This window comes from Pipistrellus kuhlii, unplaced genomic scaffold, assembly GCF_014108245.1.
Source record: "Pipistrellus kuhlii isolate mPipKuh1 unplaced genomic scaffold, mPipKuh1.p scaffold_m20_p_21, whole genome shotgun sequence".
Lineage (NCBI taxonomy): Eukaryota > Metazoa > Chordata > Mammalia > Chiroptera > Vespertilionidae > Pipistrellus > Pipistrellus kuhlii.
Window position 1 is genome coordinate 8832683 of NW_023425520.1, and position 22260 is coordinate 8854942.

Genomic DNA, 22260 nt, shown 5'->3' on the forward strand with positions numbered 1-22260 from the left:
TTAGTGGGTCAAATCAGAATGTGCCTCAAGGTTTCTAGGTTGGAAAGTCCCTCTATCCCATGGATGCCTCGGGAAGAAATAGTGCTCTCCTCCAGGAGAATGAGGTGATAAGGTGGGTGGTTTGGAGCTTCTTCAGCTCTTTACTTCAATGGTGGGAGCTAAGCTAAGGAAGAATTGGCATGCGGAGTAGCAGAGTCAAGATAATCCCAGAAGACGAGTTGTTTTTCAGTAACACCATGGAATGGTTGGCTCAAGCCTCACCTGAAACCTGAAATCTCTAGACTTGTCAGTAAATTCCCTTTAGAGTTCAAGTCAGTATAAGTGGAATTTCCTGCCACTTAGATTGTAGATTCTCTCTTGCTGCGGTGGCTCAGTGGTTGAGTGTCAACCTATGAACCAGGAGGTGACAGTTCAATTCCCAGTCAGGGCACATGTCTGGGTTGCATACTCGATCCCCTGTTGGGGGTGTGCAGGAGGCAGCCTATAAATGATTCTCTTTAATCATTGATGTTTCTATCTCTCTCTCCTTCTCCTCTCTAAAATCAATAAAAAAATCTTTTAAAAGAAAGAATGCAGATTCCTAGTGGGCCCTGTAGCCCATCCCTGGGCATGGGCCTGAAACCCATGATGTCATGGGCACCTACTGCATGATTCTTATTCTGGAGTCATTGGGCAGATGCCTTCTTTGCCACCTTATTCCACCCCACCCTGCCATTCTGTCTGCTTCCTTGAATGCTCAAGACAGAGGCCATCTCAGGGGCACCTTTGCACACTCAGAACCTTCCTGTGGTGTGCTCAGCACACTCTAGTGCTCAAATGTATATGCCAAATTAATCCTGTCACTCCCAGACAGAATTCAAAAGTAGGTGAACTCCCCAAAAATCATCCTGCATGTCAGTTCCTACTGAGCCCCTTATCAATTAGAAGAACATAAAGGTGCTGAGAGAGGACTTTGAAGAAGGGAGACTTGGGGTACACTTATTGGAAAAGAGCCATTGCTATGCTATGAGTGAGGAGGATGAGTGGGGAGCTATCTCCTTCACCTCTAGTTTAGTGATGACGTTTTCAGAGGCAACTTGGAGGATTTGGACACTGAGAATGAGGCCTAATCTCCCTTTGGGAGCCAGTGCCAGCCGAATCATGGTTGTGAAAGTGATTGAGAGGGAGGTGCTACACTGTAATTGGCCTATCTCCCCAAGTTCCCCAGGGCTAAGGATGCCCTTGGGAACCACATGTGGTGAGCCTTGAACCCCTATTCCTAGAGGATGAGGGACTCATGGGGTGCCTTCATGCAATGAACCTGCAGTTAACCAGAAGCTGAGGACACCAGGAGGGGGTGTCCAGGAAGAGGGTGTGGTACACCTGCTGAAGACCTGCAGCAGGACTGACCGCACCCCCCACCCCAACCATACACACACACATACACACAAGCCCCCCTAGGAAAAGAGCACTACCTCTTCCTAAGGCATCCATGCACCGACTTCTTATCCCAGGAACCCAAGGTCACAAAGTCTGACAAGACGCCAACAGGAAACCTACCAGGACTCCAGAACCATCAAACAGCCTACATGAGAGAAACAACAACACCCACTTTGCATGAGTGTCTCTCTCCCCTACACTCTCATTCACATGGAGTTTTACGCACATTTTTAAAATATAACTTAACAACTATGTCAGGTGAAAATGTAATACTGGTTGGCATTTCTTTAATGACTTTCAAAGTGAAACACTTCTTAAGACATTGGTTTATTGCTTTGGTTCCTATTTATTTATTTATTTTAAAATATATTTTATTGATTTTTTTTTTTTTTTTTTACTGAGAGGAAAGGAGAGGGATAGAGAGTTAGAAACATTAATGAGAGAGAAATATTGATCAGCTGCCTCCTGCACCCTCTCCCCCCTCTAATGGGGATATGCCTACAACCAAGGTACATGCCCTTGACCAGAATTGAACCTGGAACCCTTCAGTCTGCAAACTGAGGCTCTTTCCACTGAGCCAAACTGGTTAAAGGTGGTTCCCTTTGAAATAAAGTCCCTTTTCACTTGCTTTAGACACATTGTTCTGGAATTAGAGTTGTTTTAAGCCCTCATATTTAAATTCAATCTTTTTTTAATATATTTTATTGTTTTTGTACAGAGAGGAAGGCAGAGAGATAGAGAGCTAGAAACATCGATGAGAGAGAGTCATCGATCAGCTGCCTCTTGCACACCCCCCACTGGAGATATGCCCGCAACCAAGGTACATGCCCTTGACCAGAATTGAACCCGGGTCCCTTCAGTCCTCAAGCCGACGCTCTATCCATTGAGTCAAACCGGTTTTGGCAAGCCCTCATATTTATATTAATTTTCTCTATAATAGTTTTTCTTATTTTTTCCCCATTTTCATTTATCCTCCTATATTCTCTTTCACCCATCCCCTGCTCTCCTCCTTTCCCCCTCTGTAATCACCACTTCGTGTTCCTTGTCAATGAGTTCTTTCTCTCTCTCTTTTAAAAAATTCATCTTTATAAAGCCCATTATTTCCTATCTGTGGCTACTTTTTGTCTTTGGTTGCATCCCATTTCATTTTATGAAGACACCATGTTTTGCTGCTTCTTGACCTTTGTCATACCCCTGGGTTAAGGCACACATTCGCAGGCAGACAGCCTGAATTCCACACCATCTTGCTCCCACTATTTCTGACAAGGTCCTGACCTCCCTGGTCAAGAGCATCACCTGTAAAATGGAGAGTTGCTGATGGCCATGAGCAGTAAGGAGAATCACCTACGTAAACTTTATTACACAGTATCTAGCTCCTAACACATAAAAATTATACTTCTATATTATTATCAGTCACTTTCTTCCAGAGTTCAGACAACAACAACTTTCCCACTTTGCTTTTTGTTGTTGTTGTTGTTACTAATCCTCTCCCAAGTGGAAGTGAGGGAGGGAGGGAGTGAGGGAGAGAGAGAGAGAGAGAGAGAGAGAGAGAGAGAGAGAGAGAGAGAGAGAGAGAAACATCAATGTGAGAGAGACACATGATTGGTTGCATCCCACACACACCCTGACAGGGGCCAATGGACCTTCAACCCAGGTACCTGACCAGGAATTAAACCTGTGACCTGTCAGTGCACAGGCTGACACTCTACCCAATGAGCATCACTGTCCAGGACTCATTTTTGCTTTTAAAAATTAGACAGTATTTTAAATTATGAGGAATTCATTATGATGTGTGAGATATAATTGGAGTAAGATTTTATTTCCTTAGATTAAAATCCAATTTTACTATCTACATTTGTTTCATGGTTCCTCTGTATAGAAACAAATGATTTTGTGAATTTATTTTAAAGCCTGGACTTTGCTTGGCTATCCACTTCTTTGTTTACTTGAACCTCAGCTGTAGAGATTTGTGCTAAAGCCATGCTCTTCAGATCACAGCTTTGTTAGCACAGATGCATGGCTTATTTTCTCTGCCCAACTGTTCCCTTCTTTCCATCTCCTCACCCTCACGGCCTCCCTCAATGGGCACATTCTCTAACATAACCAGTCCAGCCTCAGACTTGCACGTTTCCCTGTGAGGCGTGCGGGCTGTGCTGTGCATGATTGTTGCCTCACATAGGTGGTATTGGGCTACAGACTCTATTCTGTTCCCATGTTCCTCTCTTTACACTGTCTGAGCTCTGTCTGCGGGCACAACTCACTCAGGTAGTCTTCCTGCTACATCATGTACGCTGCCATGTGCAGCTGCTCTGTGGAAGCTGTAACGTTTCTGTGGCAGTGACCCCAAAGCCTGTCTCTAGCATTCTGCAGTCAGAACAGCGCCAGGAGAAGAATGCAGATCCCCTCAGGTATCCCTGTGAAAGTTTCTCCAGCATTCCTGGGGCAAGGAGTGCATGCACTCAAAAGCTGTGCAGTTCATCTCAGAATGGCTGGCCTTATCCACACTCCAACTAGCTGAGTCTGGACCAGATGTCAGGGCATATTAGAGGCTGTGGTCTTGGTGGAGGGGCAGACTAACATATCAACAGCATGTAACGGAAAGCTCAAAACAGACCTAGTGTACATAGGGACTGGAAATAGGACACATCACACTGAAATTTCACAATGAGCATGGTGATTTCCAACATCCACTGAAATATTGATCCAGATTGCATTTAATACCATGTGAATCTGGAAGACTAGGGGATTTGTAACAATAAGATATCTATCCAGCCGAAACCAGTTTGGCTCAGCGGTAGAGCGTTGGTCTGCGGACTGAAAGGTCCCAGGTTCGATTCCGGTCAAGGGCATGTACGTTGGTTGTGGGCACATCCCTAGTAGGGGGTGTGCAAGAGGCAGCTGGTAGATGTTTCTCTCTCATCGATGTTTCTAGCTCTCTATCTCTCTCCCTTCCTCAATAAAATATATAAAATCAATAAAATATATTTTTAAAAAAATAAATAAAATATATAAAATCAATAAAATATATATTAAAAAAAAAGATATCTATCCATGCACACGTAATCTTCCCACTTAGCAATGTCTTCCTTTATGTCTTTTACTAAAGTTTCATTTTTCTACAGATGGTTTTTTGCATTATTGGTTAGATTGACTTCAGTGTGCTTTTTTGCTATTGTAAATGGTGACCTTTTTTTCTTCTTCAATTTCTTTGTCACTTTTCATAAATAATTTGTTCTTAAAAAGCATTTTATGGTACTTTTGAATGTCAACATTTTAACATTTTCACAGTACATTTCCTACATATATGGTCCTTCATTTTATTTTCCAGGAAAGCTAATTTATTTGGTGGTCAATGCCTCATCATTTGATAAGATCAAGAAAGGATTTGAATATTAGCCAGCTGTATTTGAATTGTTAAAAGAAAGCACTGTACATTTGTAGTCCAAGGATAATTCTGCTGTTGCTTCAATATTTTGAATTTCAAGTAAGTATTACTTCTCTTACAAAACCATGTATGACAAAGAGTCTTCTGTATTTTATACTCTACAATTGAATCAATTTAAAAAGCTCCATTTTTTTTTAAGAAAGGTATTTAGAGGCTTGGTCTTCATTCTGTTTACTGGCTTCTTATAAAGGACAACTCAGGAGCAGCTGAATGAAGCGAAGAACTTCCTCTGTGGGGCACCCTGCCTAGCACTTTCATGGAGCTCCGTGGCTGGTTTTCCAGTTGGCTGTTGCTGATCTAGGGAGAGGTTAAGCTGTATCATGAATACAGAAACCTGCTTCAGCTCCTTGGTAGTTCTGTTCCTTTCTCTGTTGACTCGTTTGAGTTTAACATATGTGTTAACATTGGCATATACTGAGCATATAATCCTTTTCTTTCTAATCCTGACAGGCCTGTTGCTATTTGCATTTCTTAGAGTTGTGGTCGGCAAACTGCGGCTCGAGAGCCACATGTAACTCTTTGACCCCTTGAGTATGGCTCTTCCACAAAATACCACGGCCTAGGCGAGTCTATTTTGAAGAAGTGGCATTAGAAGAAGTTTAAGTTTAAAAAATTTGGCTCTCAAAAGAAATTTCAATTGTTGTACTGTTGATATTTGGCTCTGTTGACTAATGAGTTTGCTGACTACTGCCTTAGAGCATTGCCTGAAACCCCAATATGATGTTAACGGTGGGATGGCATGGGCCTGATTGCCCAGTCCTGCTCGCAGTGAGATGTCCAAGACATCTTCACCTGGTATCCTGTTTGCTGCAGGTTATTCAAATATAGTAGTTACAAAGCTAAGGAAGTTTCTGTCTATTCCTAGTTTTTTTATAGTTAAAAAAAAAAAAATCCTGTGTAAGCACTGGACTGCGTTTTCCTGAATCGAGTAAGAGAATTAAAATCAGCATTCTTAAAAATATAATGTTTAAAAACCAAGCCTCCAAATTTTTCTCGTGAACACTTAGAAAAACCTAAGGAAATCAAAAGGACGCTGCAAGGTCAACCGTCAGGTGAGGAGGATGAGGAACCCCCTGGGCCGCTGGCTCCTCCCCAGCCTCATTGGGCACCCCTTGTGAAGTGAGAAGCATCTGAATGTGAAGAAGTAAATGAAGACTGCAGGAAAGAGAGGGTGTCTCTGGCTGCACAATGAAGGCACACAGCTGCCAGGGTGGGGGAGGGCTGTGTATTGTGGTCAACGACTGAAGTAGGGATTCAGTGTGATCTTTTTTCCTTGCACCATGGGCTCAGGGGGACCATTGCCTGTCCCCATCTCTTCCTGTTCAAACCCAGGACTGCAGCAGCTCTGTGTACCCCCTGCAGGGATGTGGGAAGAGACAGGTCAGTGCTGAGAGGTGACCCTGGGACTTCCTTCACTCCCCACCACAGTCCCTGCATTCACTGAGCACCAGACAACTCCCAATAAAAGGAGAAAAGCTCTCAGAAGAGCAGTCTATAGGTTGGGGGATACAGGCAGTCCATGAGAGCAGGAGCAGGGGCAGGAGGCAGTTCAGAGCTGCCATCAAGTCAACACCATAGAGCTTACACTGAGCTCTTTGTCCAGGAATGTCTAAGCGACAGAGACTAGGCCCCTTCACACTGTGCACATTATGACAAGATAACTGATGCACCCCACAGGAAAGCTGCCAATGATGTCTTTCACTGAACTCATAAAGACCTCCAGCCAGAATATGCAGAATATGTATGTGGCTGTCCACAGGCCAACCCAAATGTGGCTTTGTTTGACCAGCTCAATGTTTTAAATGTCTGGAAACCACTTTCCCACCCAGGGAATGTGGTTGCTAGTAGCTACCCCCTTTTGCTCCCTTTTACTCAATATCTGGTCTGATTCATTTATTATATTATCTGGCCCCTCTGGGCATATGAGTGTGCAAATGCCACTTTTTATGCCTTTATGGATCCAATAATGGTTGGTCTGATTTTGTTCATGGGATCCCCTGGAGGATAAGTCACATAATCTCTATTTAGGATAGAGGACATTCCTTCTCTTTCAGAACCTCTAGACAGGGTGATGTGGGAGCTGAATCAGATGATGACTCTGATGTGTGTGAAGAAGGGTCCCGCTCCTCTTGGAGTTTTCTTTCAGTGACTTGCTACTGAAGGGTCTTCCTACCAGAGCCTTTGGAAAAGCGAACAGCATCTGATTGGGCTCAGGGAATCACCTCAGAGACAGCCCTCAAGGAGCCTGGTCATTTAATTGCCTGGTCATCGCTGTGTGGCTGATGCTGCTCAGTGCTTTTTCAGGAGATGTGCTGATTCAGTTCAAACAGCCTTTATTTATGGACAAGACAGAGGACACCAAGACATTTCTTTTCTCTGAGTCTCCTCTGCTCCCAAGGCCCCTAAATTTCAGTTGGAAAAGTGTCATCAACAAAAATTGACAAAAACATGTGAAGTTGGACATGTGTGATAAAGACCAAACTGTCAACTCAGAATATCTTTCTATTTTTGTAAGATTTGGATTTATAGGGATGAGAAAAACAACAGTTTAAGTGTGAAGATGAGTGGCAACTATCAGTCTGGACAAATACTTCTGTTTGTCAACCCAGGTTGACAGATATTATTTTCAAGAGTAGTGGACAGATTAGTTTTTAAGTGAAATTATCTGATGTTTTTTTTATGTCGGTTCCTTAAAAAAAACAAAGCAATCGACAACAATAAGAAAAACACACCTCACTATGTTAGGGATGTCTACTTGCAGCTATGATGGAGTAATTGGCATCATACTGGCTCTTCTGTCTTAAACAGATATAATGAGACAAAATACATCAGGCAAATGTCAGGCACTGGACAACAGCCAGAACAGGATTGCAACTCCTAAGAGAAGGAAGCACAAGTGAGTCCCTGGTGCCCTCTGGTTCTTGACCTAGCATGGTTTTCTGATCACAATAAAAATGATCCCAGCATACCCAGCAGAAAGAGCACAAATGCTGTCTTGAGACATACATTAGAGTTTGGGGCTGTTGAAGCACCTGAAATGTAGAGCTGGGTAGCATAGAGGAGGGAACTGTGTAGAGGAGTACTGCAGATTTCTGGCTAAGAGCTGGGTTGCAAGGCCTTTCTCTACCTGAAAGCACATGACACACAGTTGAAAGATGTTAAAGGTGCTGGAGTCATTGGAATTCTGGCCCAACCAGAATAAAGGAGACCTCATTAAGATATTCATCAGATATATATATACACACACACACACACACACACACACACACACACACACACACACACTATATGTCATGAGTGAAAATCGCATTCTAGAGAAGTGATTCTTAATTGGAAGGGAAGGGTAATTTTGCCCATTCCCCCAATCTCACCCCCCAAATTGTCAAAATTTAAAGACCTTTTTGTTGTCATGACAGGAACTACTACTGCCATCTAGTGGGTAGAGATTAGAGATGCTGTTAAATATCATATAATACACAAGTTTCCCATAACAAAGAATTTCCAGCCCAAAATGTTAATAGTGTCAAAGTTGAGAAACCCCTCCCTGGAGTACATGCTACTCTAGACACCCTGCAGCAGCTGGAAGCCAACCTTCTAGTCCTCAGTGATCTTCACCTATTCATACCCCTGTACAGTCCCCACAAGGAGAAGCCCCAGTGAAGAGAGATAGAGGCCTTTGTCATAGCCAGCGTTGAGCATAGGTCTGCCAACAAGCACATGAGTGGAACTGAAAGCATATTTTGCAGCCAAGTGTAGCCTTAGATAAATATATCTCCAAATGACAGCTTGACTGCAGCCTCATGAAAGAACCTAGTCCAGACTACCAAGCCAAGTCATTCCCAGAACCCTGATCCTCAAAAATGGTCTGAAAATAAATTTTGTCCTTTTAAAGTGCTAAGTTTTGAAGTAACTTGTTACACAGCAGTTGATAACTACAATACCGCCCTAGTAAAGCCTAAACCCAAATCTTGACAGAATCAAATAGAGTTGCCAATAAATTTATGATCTATCAGGACAAAACTTTTTAGAAGAAAAAATAAGCCAGATTCCTTAAAATTTATAATTTACAATATTTAGGGTACAGTAAAAAATTACTGGGCATGCAAATAAACAATATATATATGACTCATATTCAAGAAAAAGAGAAGTAGACAAAAACAGACCCTGAGATGACCCAGATGCTAGAATCAGCATACAAAGACTTTTAAAGAGCTGTTAGAAATAAGTTTAAGAATTTAAAGAAAAATGGGTCCTAATGAGTGAACAGAGTAGAAATGTCATCAGGAAATAGAAATTATTATAAAGAAACAAATGGAAATTATATAACTGAAAAGAAAATACCAGTAATAAAAATTTTACCAGATTGGTTTACAAGCAAATTTAAGATATAAGCAAAAAAGCCAATGAACTAGAAACAGATTAATAAAATTCCCTCCTCTAGGCTATCTAACACTTTACATTTTAGGTCCTTCAACAACCTCAAACTCTTATCTATGTCTCAAGTTAGCATCTGTGTTCTCTCTGCTGTGTACTTTGGAACCATTTTTGTGCGGTCAGGAAATCATACTAGGTCAAGAGCCAGAGGGCACATAGGACTCATCTGATGTGCTTCCTTCTCTCAGATTTTTTTTAAAAAAAATTTTAAACATGAATATTAATTATAAATAGACTGGGATACATTAAGAACACATACTGTGTATAGTTACTAAGACAACTCATAAAAATAAAACAAGGAATAGCTTAGGTGCCAATAAAGGAAATTTTAAAAATTCAATTGATAAACAAAAGACTACAAAGGAAGAACAGGAACACAAAGCAGATAGGAAAGATATAAAATAATAATTAGATATTTTACCTAAAACCTACTATATTAATAACTGATTATAAATGAGTTAAATACTCTTATTAAAAGTAAATGATTGTCAGAATAGATTTTTTTAAAATAGCAATGCCTAACTATGTGGAACTGAAATATAAAAACATAGATAAGTTGGAAGTAAAAGGATGAAAAAATATAAAAATAATTTTAAAAAAGAAAGCTGGTGTAGTTATATTAAAATAAGACAAAGTAGATTTCAAACAAAAGTGTTTTTACAGATAATAGAATATATTTCATAAGAACAAAAGGGTTAACTCAACAGGTATTCATAAAAATTGTAACTTTCTTTGCACCTAATAACTGAGCTTTAAAATTCATAAAGCAAAAACTGACTAGAGGAAAGAAAAAAACAGACAATTCTTTGATCATATCTGCAGATTTTATAATAACACCTCTATCTTAGTAACTTATGGAACAAAAAGACAACAAATTAGTAAGAATATAAAGATCTGAACAACACTATCTCACTAAACAACTTCAAACCTTACATTTTGCTTAAAATAGAACATATGCCAGGGTCATATAGTAAGTCTCAATAAATTGTATAAAACTAAATTATTATAGAGCATGTTTCTTGAGAACAATGGAATTGGGTTAAAAACCAACAACAATAAGATAACTAGAAAATCCTCCCCAAATATTTGTAAATCAATGTCCTTTAAATAATTCACATGACAAAGAAGAAATCAGTAGGGAATTTAGAAAATATTGTAATCGGATGATAATAAAAACAAAAAATAACAAATTTTATGAAATACAGTTAAAAAAGTGTCTAGAAGAAAATTTATAATTGTGAATGTCTATAACAGAAAAAAAAACAGATTAAAAATTCAATGGCTCAAATTTACATCTCGGCAATCTAAAACAGAAAATATTAATTCCACAGTAAGTAGAACAAAAGAAGTAGCAAAGAGGCAAATCAATAAAATATAAAAACAAAAATATAAACAGAGAAAAATAACAAAGCGAAAAGATAGCTGTTTGAAGATTAAGCAATCAAAAAATCAAGGAAGACTGATCAGAAAATAAAGAACAAATTATGAAATATCTGAACTAAAAGGGAAGATATTACTGCAGATCCTACAGCTATTAAAAGAATAAGGCGTGCCCAGCCAGTTTGGCTCAGTAGATGGAGAATTGGCCTGCAGACTAAAGTGTCCAGGTTTGATTCTGGTCAAGGGCCTTTGCCTGGATTGTGGGCTTGATCCCCAGGAAGGGCATGTAAGAGGCAAGCAATGATTCTCTTTCATCATTAATGTTTCTATCTTTCACTCCTCTCTTCCTCTCTGAAATCAATAAAAAGAATAAGGAGTTCTATAAACAATTTTATGATAATAAACTCAACAGCTGAAATGAAATGGACAAATTTTGAAATGCACAATTTACAAAAATGACACAGAAAAAATAATGCGAATAGCCCTTCTTTTCAGTATTCTATTGTTTTATAACCAATCCCCAAACTTACTGACTTAAAATAACAAAATAACAATCATTTTGTTGTTCCTAAGTTAACTGGCCTGGAATTTTCAGCAACCATAATTCCATCTGCTACCTCAACTCCTCTTTGCCATATAATGTGATACTTAAGGTTCCTTGCATTAAGATGTCCTTATTCTGCTTACCCCAGGAAACAACTTAAGAAGTCTTTTCAGTAAATGGTACTATATCAAATAGACATATGAGTGGGGGAAAGAATCTGAACTCTTACTTCATACAAAACACGAAAGATTAATGAAATAGATAATAAATGTAAACATTAAACTATAAAAGAGATATAAATGGTTGATTAAAACCAAGAAAAGTTGCTTAACGTCATTAGTGATTAGGAAAATGCAAATCAAACCACCAAGATACAATCTCACAGCCACTAACATGGCTATGAAAGAAAAACTAAAAGGAAGAAAGAGAGGGAGAAAGAAAGGAAAGAAGAAAAGAAGGAAAAAAAAATAGTAAATAGCAAATGTTTGGGGAGGATGTAGAAGCATTGGAACCATGTACATTGCTGGTGAGGTTATAAAATGATTCAGCTGTTGGGGAAAAACTGTATGATAGTTCCTCAGTTAAGCACAGAGTTGCCACTTGACTCAGTCATTCCATTCTTAGGAGTATACTAATGGAAATTAAAAACATGTTTACACAAACATCTGCATATGAATGTTCATAACAACACAATTATTAATAGACAAAAATGAAAACAAATCAAATACCCAGCAACAGATGCATGGGACATGGTATATCCATACAATGGAATATTTTCCAGCCATAAAAAAGAATTAAGTATTCTTATATGCTACAAGGGGGTGAACTTTGAAAACATTATCCTAAGTGAAAAAAAGGCAGATATAAGAAGCCACACACTGTATGATTTCATTCATATTAAATGTTAAGAATGGGCAAATCCATAGAAAAAGAAAGTGGATTAGTGGTTGCCAAGGGATGAACAGGGGAAAATTGGAATGGACTGGCAATGAGAATAGGGTTTCTCTTTGGGGGTGAATGAAATAGTGGGGAGAGTGGTATAGCATAGTGAATGTACTAAAAACCGCTGACTTGTATACTTTAAAATAGTGAGCTTTATGTTATATGAATTATCCTATATAATAAAAGGGTAATATGCAAATTGACCCATCCCTATGATGCACACTAACCACCAGGGGTAGATGCTCAATGCGGGAGCTGCCCCTCCACAGGGGGGGCGCTGCTCAACCAGAAGCTGGCTCATGGCTTGACAGTGCAGCGGCGGTGGTGGTGGGAGCCTCTCCTACCTCGCAGCAGTGCTAAGAATGTCTGACTAATGGCTTAGGCCCAGGGAACGCGCCAAAGCCTTTAGTTGGACATTTCCCGAAGGCTCCCAGGCTGCCAAAGGAATGTCTAGCTTCCAGCTTAGGCCCAATCCCCTGGGAGAGTGGGCCTAAGCTGGCAGGTGGACATCCCCTGAGGATTCCTGGAGTTAGGGAGGGATATCTGACTGTCAGCTTAAATCCAATACCCCTGCAAGAAGGGCTGGGCTAAGAGACCCTCCTGAGTGCACGAATTTTTATATCACTTATTTTGCAATGAAATGCAAAATAAAATAACAATGAAATGTTAGTACACACTCACTAGAATGGCTAAATTTAGTATATCAATAAAAAACTAAATGGGGGAAAAAATCATGTGTTTGTAAATTGTACCAGTATTTGGCAATACTATGTGTGTGAGAAGACATGTTAAAAAATACAATACATAAAATATCATTACTTCAGCATTTTCAGGATTTTGATGATGAGGAACATAACTTTAAACCCAAATTAAGTGAAAATATTACCCCCCAAAAAAGAAAATTTCATTTCTTTCATTAGTAGAACTATAGAAAATTTTTAATTAAACTAACATTAATTTTTAATTCTGTCAATTAAGAAAAATGAAACTACAAAACTTCTTGAAAAAATGGTAGGAATCTTCATGACTTTAATATAATTAAAGATTTCCTAGATAGAAAACAATAAGCACTAAAAATAAAAAATTTTAATTGATTTATAAAAATTAGAAACAACCTTTCCAAATAAGACTATTAATAAAATATAAAGGAAAGCCACAGATAATGAGAAACTATTTGCAATACATATATTTGACAAAGGTCTTGTATCCAGAATATACACAGAACTCTTGCAACTTAATAATGAGAGACACACACATACACACAAACAATTGCAAGGGCTGTCAATTTTTAAAAGGGAAAAATATTTGAATGGACATTTCATGAAAGAACATACATGAATTGCTCAACATTCTCATCAATGAAATGCAAAATAAAATAACAATGAAATGTTAGTACGCACGCACTAGAATGGCTAAATCCAAAAACAGTGACAATTTAAAATATTGGGAGTATAAAATAATTGGGACTGACATACATTTCTGATGAGAATGGAAAGTTGGTACAACCACTTGGAGAAACAGTTTGACAGTTTCTCAGGAAATTGAACTTGCACTTTCCCTGTCACCCAGCATTTTATCCCACAAAACAAAACAAAAGTGTATGTCTTGCACAAGAATTTTTATGCCAGCCTTATTCATAATAGCCAAAAACTGAGAACAATTCAAATGTCCACCATCAGGTAAATAGATAAATTGTAGTGTAGTCATTCAATATGAAACACACTGGCATTATACATGCACTAAATGGGTGCTGAGTGAGAAAAGGCAGGTGCATAAGAGTATCCCACAATTCACTGATGGGAAGCTCTGGGACAGCGAAGCTAGTTTGTGGTAGAGATCAGAACCATGGGGGTTTATCTGGATTTATCTGGGAAGTGAGGCCAGGAAACTTCCTGGGATGATAGAAATGTTCTGTCTTGTCCTAACCAGTTTGGCTCAGTGGATAGAGCATCGGTCAGCGGACCTAAGGGTCCCAGGTTCGATTCCGGTCAAGGGTATGTACCTTAATTGCAGGCACATACCCAATAGGGAGTGTGCAGGAGGCAGCTGACTGATGTTTCTCTCTCATTGATGTTTCTAACTATCCCTTTCTGTAAAAAAATCAATAAAAAATATATATTTTAAAAATACTATGTCTTGAGTGAGGTAGTGATTACGTGTGTGTATTTACTTTTATATATACTGTTAAAGTAAAATGCAAAATGGAGACCAACTTAAAAATTGCCTAAGCAAACAAAACCATTTGAGCCACATAAATGAAACAATTTAGCTTATTTTGCAAAATAAGCAAAACTTAACTTATACCAATTCTTGTAAATTTCTCTGAAAATGATAAACAAAATGCAAGCTGCTCCCCATTGGCATGAGGTAACCACTTTTAAACAATCCCCTGTCCCTAGGAAGATTCTAATGCTATAACCAGTCACTGTGAAGAATAAACAGCCTCTGCGTTTTCACTGTATAAGCTGTGAAATCACAATATACCTCTGAGCCTCATTCCACTCTTGCTCTGAGAGCTCCCAGTTTGCAAACTGCTCTTATATGCACAATAAACTCTCAAGTACTATTTTTTGGTGGTTTTAATTTTGCAATGTCTTGGTTTTTGACGTATATACACACATTTGTTGAACTGTACAATTATAATTATACCTAAATACATTTTATTTTTTAGAAATACCATACAGGCCAAATAATGCATGTGTTACCAGTTTGCAAACTGAGTTAGAGAATCAAATGGGGTAAGAACCAGCCTTCTCCAACCCTTTGACTTCATACATGTGGCTCATTATTGCATTATTAGAGGCCCGGTGCACAAATGCATGCACCCTTGACCTGGCCTGTGGGGTTGGGCCAAAACTGACTCTCTAACATCCCTTGAGGGGTCCCAGATTGCAAGAGGGCATACGCCAGGCTGAGAGACCCCACTGGTGCACGATTGGGGTTGGGGAGGGATATGGAGGTTGGCCAGCCAGGGAGGGACTGCAGGAGGGCTTCAAGACATGTCCAGCCTGTCTCGCTCAGTCCTGATCTGCTGGACCCCAGCAGCAAACTAACCTACCAGTCAGAGAGACTGCCCCTGGTGGTCAGTGCACATTATAGTGAACGGTTGAGCATAATTAGTATATTATGCTTTGATTGGTTGAACGGATGACCAGATGACTGGACACTTAGCATATTAAGATTTTATTATATAGGACTAGAGGCCTGGTTCATAAAATTTGTGCACAGAGGGCGGGTGTGTGTCCCTCAGCCCAGCCTAGACCCTCTCCAATCTGGGATCCCTCTCACAATCCAGCACTACTGACTCCTAACCACTCGCCTGCCTGCCTGATTGCCCCTAACCATTTCTGCATGCCAGTCTGATCACCCCCTCACCACTCCTGTGCCAGCCTGATCAATGCCTAACTGCTCCCCGGCCAGCATGATTGCCCCTAACTGCCCTCCCCTGATGGCCTAGTTGCCCCTAACTGCCCTCCTCTACAGGCCTGATCACCCCAACTGCCCTCCCCTGCTGGCCCAGTCACCCCTAATTGTCCTCCCCTGCAGGCCTGGTTTCCCACAACTACCCTCCTCTGCTAACCTGGTCACCCCTAACCTCCCTCCTCTGCTGGCCATCTTGTGGCAATCATCTGTGTCCACATGGAGATGGCCATCTTGTGTCCACCTGGGGGTGGCCATCTTATATGTTGAAGTGATAGTCAATTTGCATATTACCTCTTTATTAGATAGGATTTGTTCTTAGGAACAAACTCCATTTTTAAGCATTTCTTATTGGATGCAGAGGCAGGAAGGAGAGAGGAAAGGAAGGAAGGAAACACACATCAATTACCATCTGTCACAACTCTTTACTTGGTCTAAATAAAGGCCCTTCTCAGGGCCCAGCATCTCCCCTTGAGACCAGTGTGGCCTGCAGTAGATGCAATGAAAATAACCCCTTTGCCCAAAGTTAATGCCCCAGACACCTAGGCTTGTAGCCAGGCAACACCTTAATAAGTAAGGTGTGCTCCATCTCATTCCTCATAAGGACAGAAATGTGGTCACTGCTCACCCAATCTACTACCTCTTTCCAGATACACAAGAAAACTACACTCCAGTCTCCCTTGGAGTTGGGTTTTGGCCATGTGACTAAATTTTGGCCAATAACATGTGGGCAAGGGGAAAGTGCACCACTTCTATCAATAGAATTGGTTATAATAAAAAATCTCCTGTGTTTTCCTCTCTGCCTCTTTCTAGCCACAGCTACTTTGGAGGCCATGCCTCTGGACGGAAGGTTTCCAGGTTCCACAGCCACTCCTTGGCAAAAGCTGCTGAAAAGAACCACCCAACCCACTTCTGGGTTTGTGTGAGCCCAAAATAAATGTTTACTGAGAAATGGGAATTGTTATAGCAGCTTTCAGTACTTACCCTTTTACCTGGTATGGGCATGTTACACAGATTTCTGGACATGTATGAACTTCTACCACTGCAAATGACATCAAAGAAAAGGAAAAGGTTAGTGGCTCTTGTTATGTATATTCTACTACAATTTTAAAAAATCTGAACATTGAAAAGAATAATTATAAAATAGGCAAAAGACATGAGCAGATATTTCACCTAAGATAGCCCATGAAATAGTGTTCAGCACCATTAGGAAGGGCAAATTAAAACCAGAATAAGGTACACATGTATTAAAACAAGTATAACAAAAAATAGTGATAACACCAAATGCTAGCAAGAATGCAGAGAAATTGGATCTCTCCTCCATTGCTGGGGGAAATGTAAAATGGTACAGCCACTCTGGAAAATTAAACATGCACTTAGCACACAGCCCAGCCCTCAAACTTGGACACTTATCCCAGAGAAATGAAAAACCGATTCCCTCACAAAAACCTGTACATAAAATATTTGTAGAATATTTATTTGTAATGGCTGAACAAACTGGTATATCCATGCAGTGAACAATGTTCAGCAATGAAAAGGAATAAGCTATTGATACAGTCAACAATCTGATGCAATCCACGAGAATTATGCATGCCAAGTGGGAAAAAAGCCAGTCTCAAAGAGTACATATTATATGATTCCATTTATATAACAGTCTCAAAATGACAGAACTTCAGGGCTGGAAGACAGATCAGTAGTTGCTAGGGGACAGACACAGGGCGGGGATGGATTATATTTTAAGCTTTGCTGTTCCTGAACACATGGTAAACACTACTAGGTATTTGGTATTATTATTTATCTTATAGAGTATTCTCCCCCACAATAATTACAACAAAGCTATTTTTTATGTATTTTTGTTCTTCATACACACATATACATTAAATGACTTAAGTAAAATATATAATCTGAAAAACAATATGAAATTTAATATTTCATTTTTAGGCAAACCTGGCAATCCTATATAACAAAAGCATAATATACAAATGGACCTAACTGTGGAATGACCAGTCACTATGACATGCACTGACCACCAGGGGGCAGATGCTCAATGCAGGAGCTGCTCCCTGGTGGTCAGTGGGCTCCCATAGCGGGAGTGCTGCTCAGCCAGAAGCTGGGCTCACAGCTGACAAGTGCAGAGGTGGTGGGGGGAGCCTTTCCCACCTCTGCTGCAGGCAGGCAGTAAGGAGAAAGGGGAACCCAACTGCGAGAGGGATTTAGGCCTGATCCCCGGGACCTCGTGTACTAGACCTCTAGTTATTTTAATAATGGATCTTCTTCCACAGGAACTAGTCTCATTTTGCATAAATTGTGCAGCTTGTGGTTATTTCTTGTCATTGTTAATACCAAGAATTTTTTGTGTGCCCACGAATATAGCCACTGGCATCTCACAGCTCTGTCTTTTTAAAAGTTATTTGTTGATTTTAGAAAAAGAAAGAGAGAAAAGCATTTGTTGTTCCATTTATTTATACATTCATTGATTGATTCTTGTATGTGCTCTGATTGCAGATCGAACTCATAAACTGGCATATAGGGATCATGCTCTAACCAACTGAGCTACTCAGCCAGGTCCAGTTCTACGTCTAGATTATGGTAGTAATTACTGGATCTATACACAACACAAAATTGTATAGAACTTCACACACACACACACACACACACACACACACACACACACGATTGCAAGTTTAAACATGGTGGAAACTGAATAAGGTCTGAGGTCTAGTAAACAGTATATACCAATGTCAGGTTCCTAGCCTTGATGTTGTACTGTAGTTACATAAGATGCCAGCACTGGGGGAAGCTGGGCAAGCCTACAGGCACTCTTTGATATTAATGTATAATTTTTGCAACCTCCTGTGATTATTTCAAAATTAAAAGTTAAAAGAAAGGTACAGGACAAGACACATGCAGAGGTAATTCTAACCATGGACTACACGTTTGGCCGCCCTGTGGGTGACACACTGGTGTTCTCATGTGGATTCCCCCTTCTTTGACGAGCCAGTAACTCCTACCTGGTTTAAATAACAAGAAGATGTTGTTTATCCCCCCAGAGTTAACCTAGAAATAACAGGCCTTTTAAAGTGAGAGGCAAAAGCATTTATTTGAGATCAAAGGATAACTATTTGGGATGCAGGGACTCAGTCAGAAGCCCAAATAGTGTTCTGATTAGGAGACAAAGGCAAGAGCTATTTATGAGAACCGAAAGGGGAGCAGTTTCAGGAACAGAAGGAAGGCGTTTCTATTGATGTAGATAACATAACAGTGATGTTAATTCTAAACAATGTTTTCTGTTTTTTTAATAAAATTTTTATTGATTTTTTTCAGAAAGAAAGAAATAGAAACATCGATAAACAATTATAGATTGACTGCCTCCTGCACACTCCCTCCTGGGGATTGGGCCCGCAACCCAGGCATGTGTCCTGTCTGGGAATAGAACTTGTGACCTTTTGGTTCCTGGGTCTAGGCTCAACCGCTGAGCCACACCAGCCAGGCAAAACAATATTTTTAATTTCCAGTCATGCAGTCATAGTCATAATATCTGCTTTTTTGTTATCCTTGCAAACAGTTTTTGGGACACAAATCCAAAGGTTCTGTTGCCAAAAATGTGAGGTATAAGAAGTGAAAGGCAGCTCTCTGGTATGGCAGCTCTGACTTCATGTTAAAATAGCTCTGTTTATTATTATTTTTGACACCAGGAAGCCAAAAATAGCAGCAATAATCTCCACCATCCAGCATCATGAAATCTGCCTTTAGAAGCAAAGCTCATCCACTGGGTCCTGTTGGGACACGGAGACAGCTCTATTCCTCCACAACACAAACGCTCACTGTGCTCACTGCTGAGTGGAAAACAGACTCAAGAGGATACAGAGGGTGAGACAGAGGCCAATGCAGAGTACAAGAGAGAGAAGGATAACTTGACCTAGAATGTCACAGTAAAGAGGAGGACAAAGATGGATTTGAGATCTGAGAGGTAATATGAACAGGACATAGGGTTATTTGGGTGTGAGCAGTTATAAAAGTGGGTGTCCAGGAGGACACCCTGGTCTACCCACTCAGCCTCTGTAATAAGGGGAAGGGGAAGAGCCAGCACTTCAATATTAATATCTCCTTGCTTGGGTACTAAGGAGCCCCAAATCCTTTCAATTCCTTTCTCCTGTCTCAGCTCTGTGCACTCAGAATCCCTCTTCTTGGTGCCTATGGGAGGAACCGGTACAGATAATAAGATCCAGGGGTTATGCCCCTGGCTAGCTCCATCCCAGGGCAAATATGCTTTGAGCCATGCCTATGCAAAGTCTGGGAACACAACAGCACTGAGCCCCCAGGTGGTAATCCCCATTCAGGTCACAGAAGTGGGCCTGTGCCAAGTTTCTAGAGGGAGCAACTAGTGGATTTGCTTACCTCAGGGAGACAGGAGGAGAAGCAGTGGGAGAGGGAAAAGCAAGTTTAAGTTTGGAGTCTGCTGAGATGTCAAGTGGGCAAGTCCAAAGCTCAAGAGAGAGTTGAGGGTCATCAGCTTACAGATGGTCTCACAGCCACACTGGACAGCTTTGCCTGGGGATGATTTAAAGTGAAAAGGAAAAAGAGAAAAACAGAGGTCCAGTTTAAGGCTTGTATAAAGGAGGATGAGGCAGAAAGAGAAACTGAGAAAAAGTAGTCAATAAGAGTAGAAAGAAACAGGGAAGAATGCTGTGTCAGGGATGCCAAAAGAAGTAAGAATGCCAAGACAAAGAAACTATTTGGAGGGTCTCTGAGCTGAGAAATGAGAGCACAGATGTGTCTTTGAGTTTCAGACCTGCCATCACTTGTCATACATACCTACAGGAAAGTATCGATACATGGCTTTCAGGCCACTCAATCCATAGACACCTGACCATGCCGACATTGTCCTGGGGGGTGGAAGCCACCAGCACTTAGAAAATGGCTGCCTGTCTCCCAGAAAGGGCACCCTCTCCCTGCATGCCTGGCTGCCTTATGGGTTCCTGGGGGCCTGACCTGCAGTGAGCCTTTGGTAGTGAGGACCAGATGTTTCGGAGGGCTTTTGGTGTCTCTGTTCAAGGATGAGTTTGCGTTGGATCTACTAGTACCCATGGCCCTTGACTTCCATAGGAGGGTCACCAGTGTGATCGACCTCATCCCCCAGCTCAGGATGGGCAAGACCAGTGGGTCCAGTTAGGATATGAATCTTCTTGGTGGGACATTTCCTGGGAAGTTCTAGGCAACAAGCCTTGTCCGCCCACTGGGGTGAGTAAGCTAGAGAAGGCAGAGCTCCAGAGGTCGTGCTTGGGGATCATGTCCCTGTGGAAGAAGATGCAGAGAGTGGAGGAGGATCAACCTTTGTTAACAGTGTGGGAGCCCTGGCCCAGCTGTTCCTGACTCATTTTCCTTCCTAAGGCTGCTAGGGATGGGTCTCTGAGAATGAACTGACATGGCCTCACATCCTTCTGTTCAGAGCCCTAATCTGGCCAAGTAGGCTTCGTCTGGACTCCTGGTAGCCAATGTCCATGTCCCCACTCAAGTTCTATAGACCCAATGACTGAGCACCACAGCCTGGCCCCTATCTCACCCACCTCATCAGCCTTTTCCCAGCCAAAATTTGGGGAAAAGGACTGGCACCTCCTTGGGAGAAGTTTGTCCCCAACACTCCATTTATTACAAAAGATGAACCTAATGTGCTAGTCCCTTGCCATGAAATGTCTTGGCCCATGGACTCAAAAATTAGGCAGAAAACTCTCCACTAAAAATTTGAAGGCACCATCTCTGTTAATTATCTGATCCTGAGAGGTCTTCACAGCTCATTAGGCACACCAGGACAGATGTGGTCCCCTGCAATGAGTCTGTGTTCCTCAACCCAGGAAGTGCTTGGCCATAAATGCACATATTGTGGCTTTTGACAGAGAATTAGCATTTATGGTGGACCCTAGTAATTTTGTTTAATCCTCACCTGAAAATATATTTTTATTGATTTTAGAGAAAAAGGAAGTAAGAGGGAGAGAAGGGAAAAAAACAAACATTAATTAGTTGCCTCCAGTACTCAACCCAACCACGGATTGAACCCACAATCTGAGTATGTGCCCTAACTGAGCCATACCAGCAGGGCTGGATCCTAGTTTTTAATAAGGCCCAGCAGGCACTCTTCCAGCTGAACCAAGAGAAATGCCACCTGGAGGGGTGGGCATTGAGCAGGACAGGACACTGTACCACTAGCTTCTCCCACATGGCAGCATTCTCTCTGTCCTGCTTCTTCAGCCCCACCTGTCCATCTGCTCCCAACCTGGCTCCCAGGGCAGCCAGCACCAATCCCAAAGCTATGTGGACAGAGGTCTAGCCACCCCTCCTTCCTAGAGCTGCAGGACCAAACAGAGTCCTTGTGGGAGGCCCCAGGCTTTCTCCAGGAAGTGCTCACAGCAGGCAGGATGGGGTTCCATGGAGGGCCCCAGGACACACTGCTCCTGCTCCTCCACTGGGCAGTGACATCCCCAAGAATGTGCATTTCCAGAACACGCCAGGCTTGCTGGCTGAGGCACCAGAGCTTTCCAAGAGCCAAGTCATGGGCCGGGCCCTGCTGCTGAACCCAGAGAAGCTGAATGGCCTTGTTCCCCCCACTCCCTCAAGTATGGGCTAAGCAGGCTGCCACTAGGCATGGCCCTTCCACCCTGGTGCCAGGCCTGGAGCACCC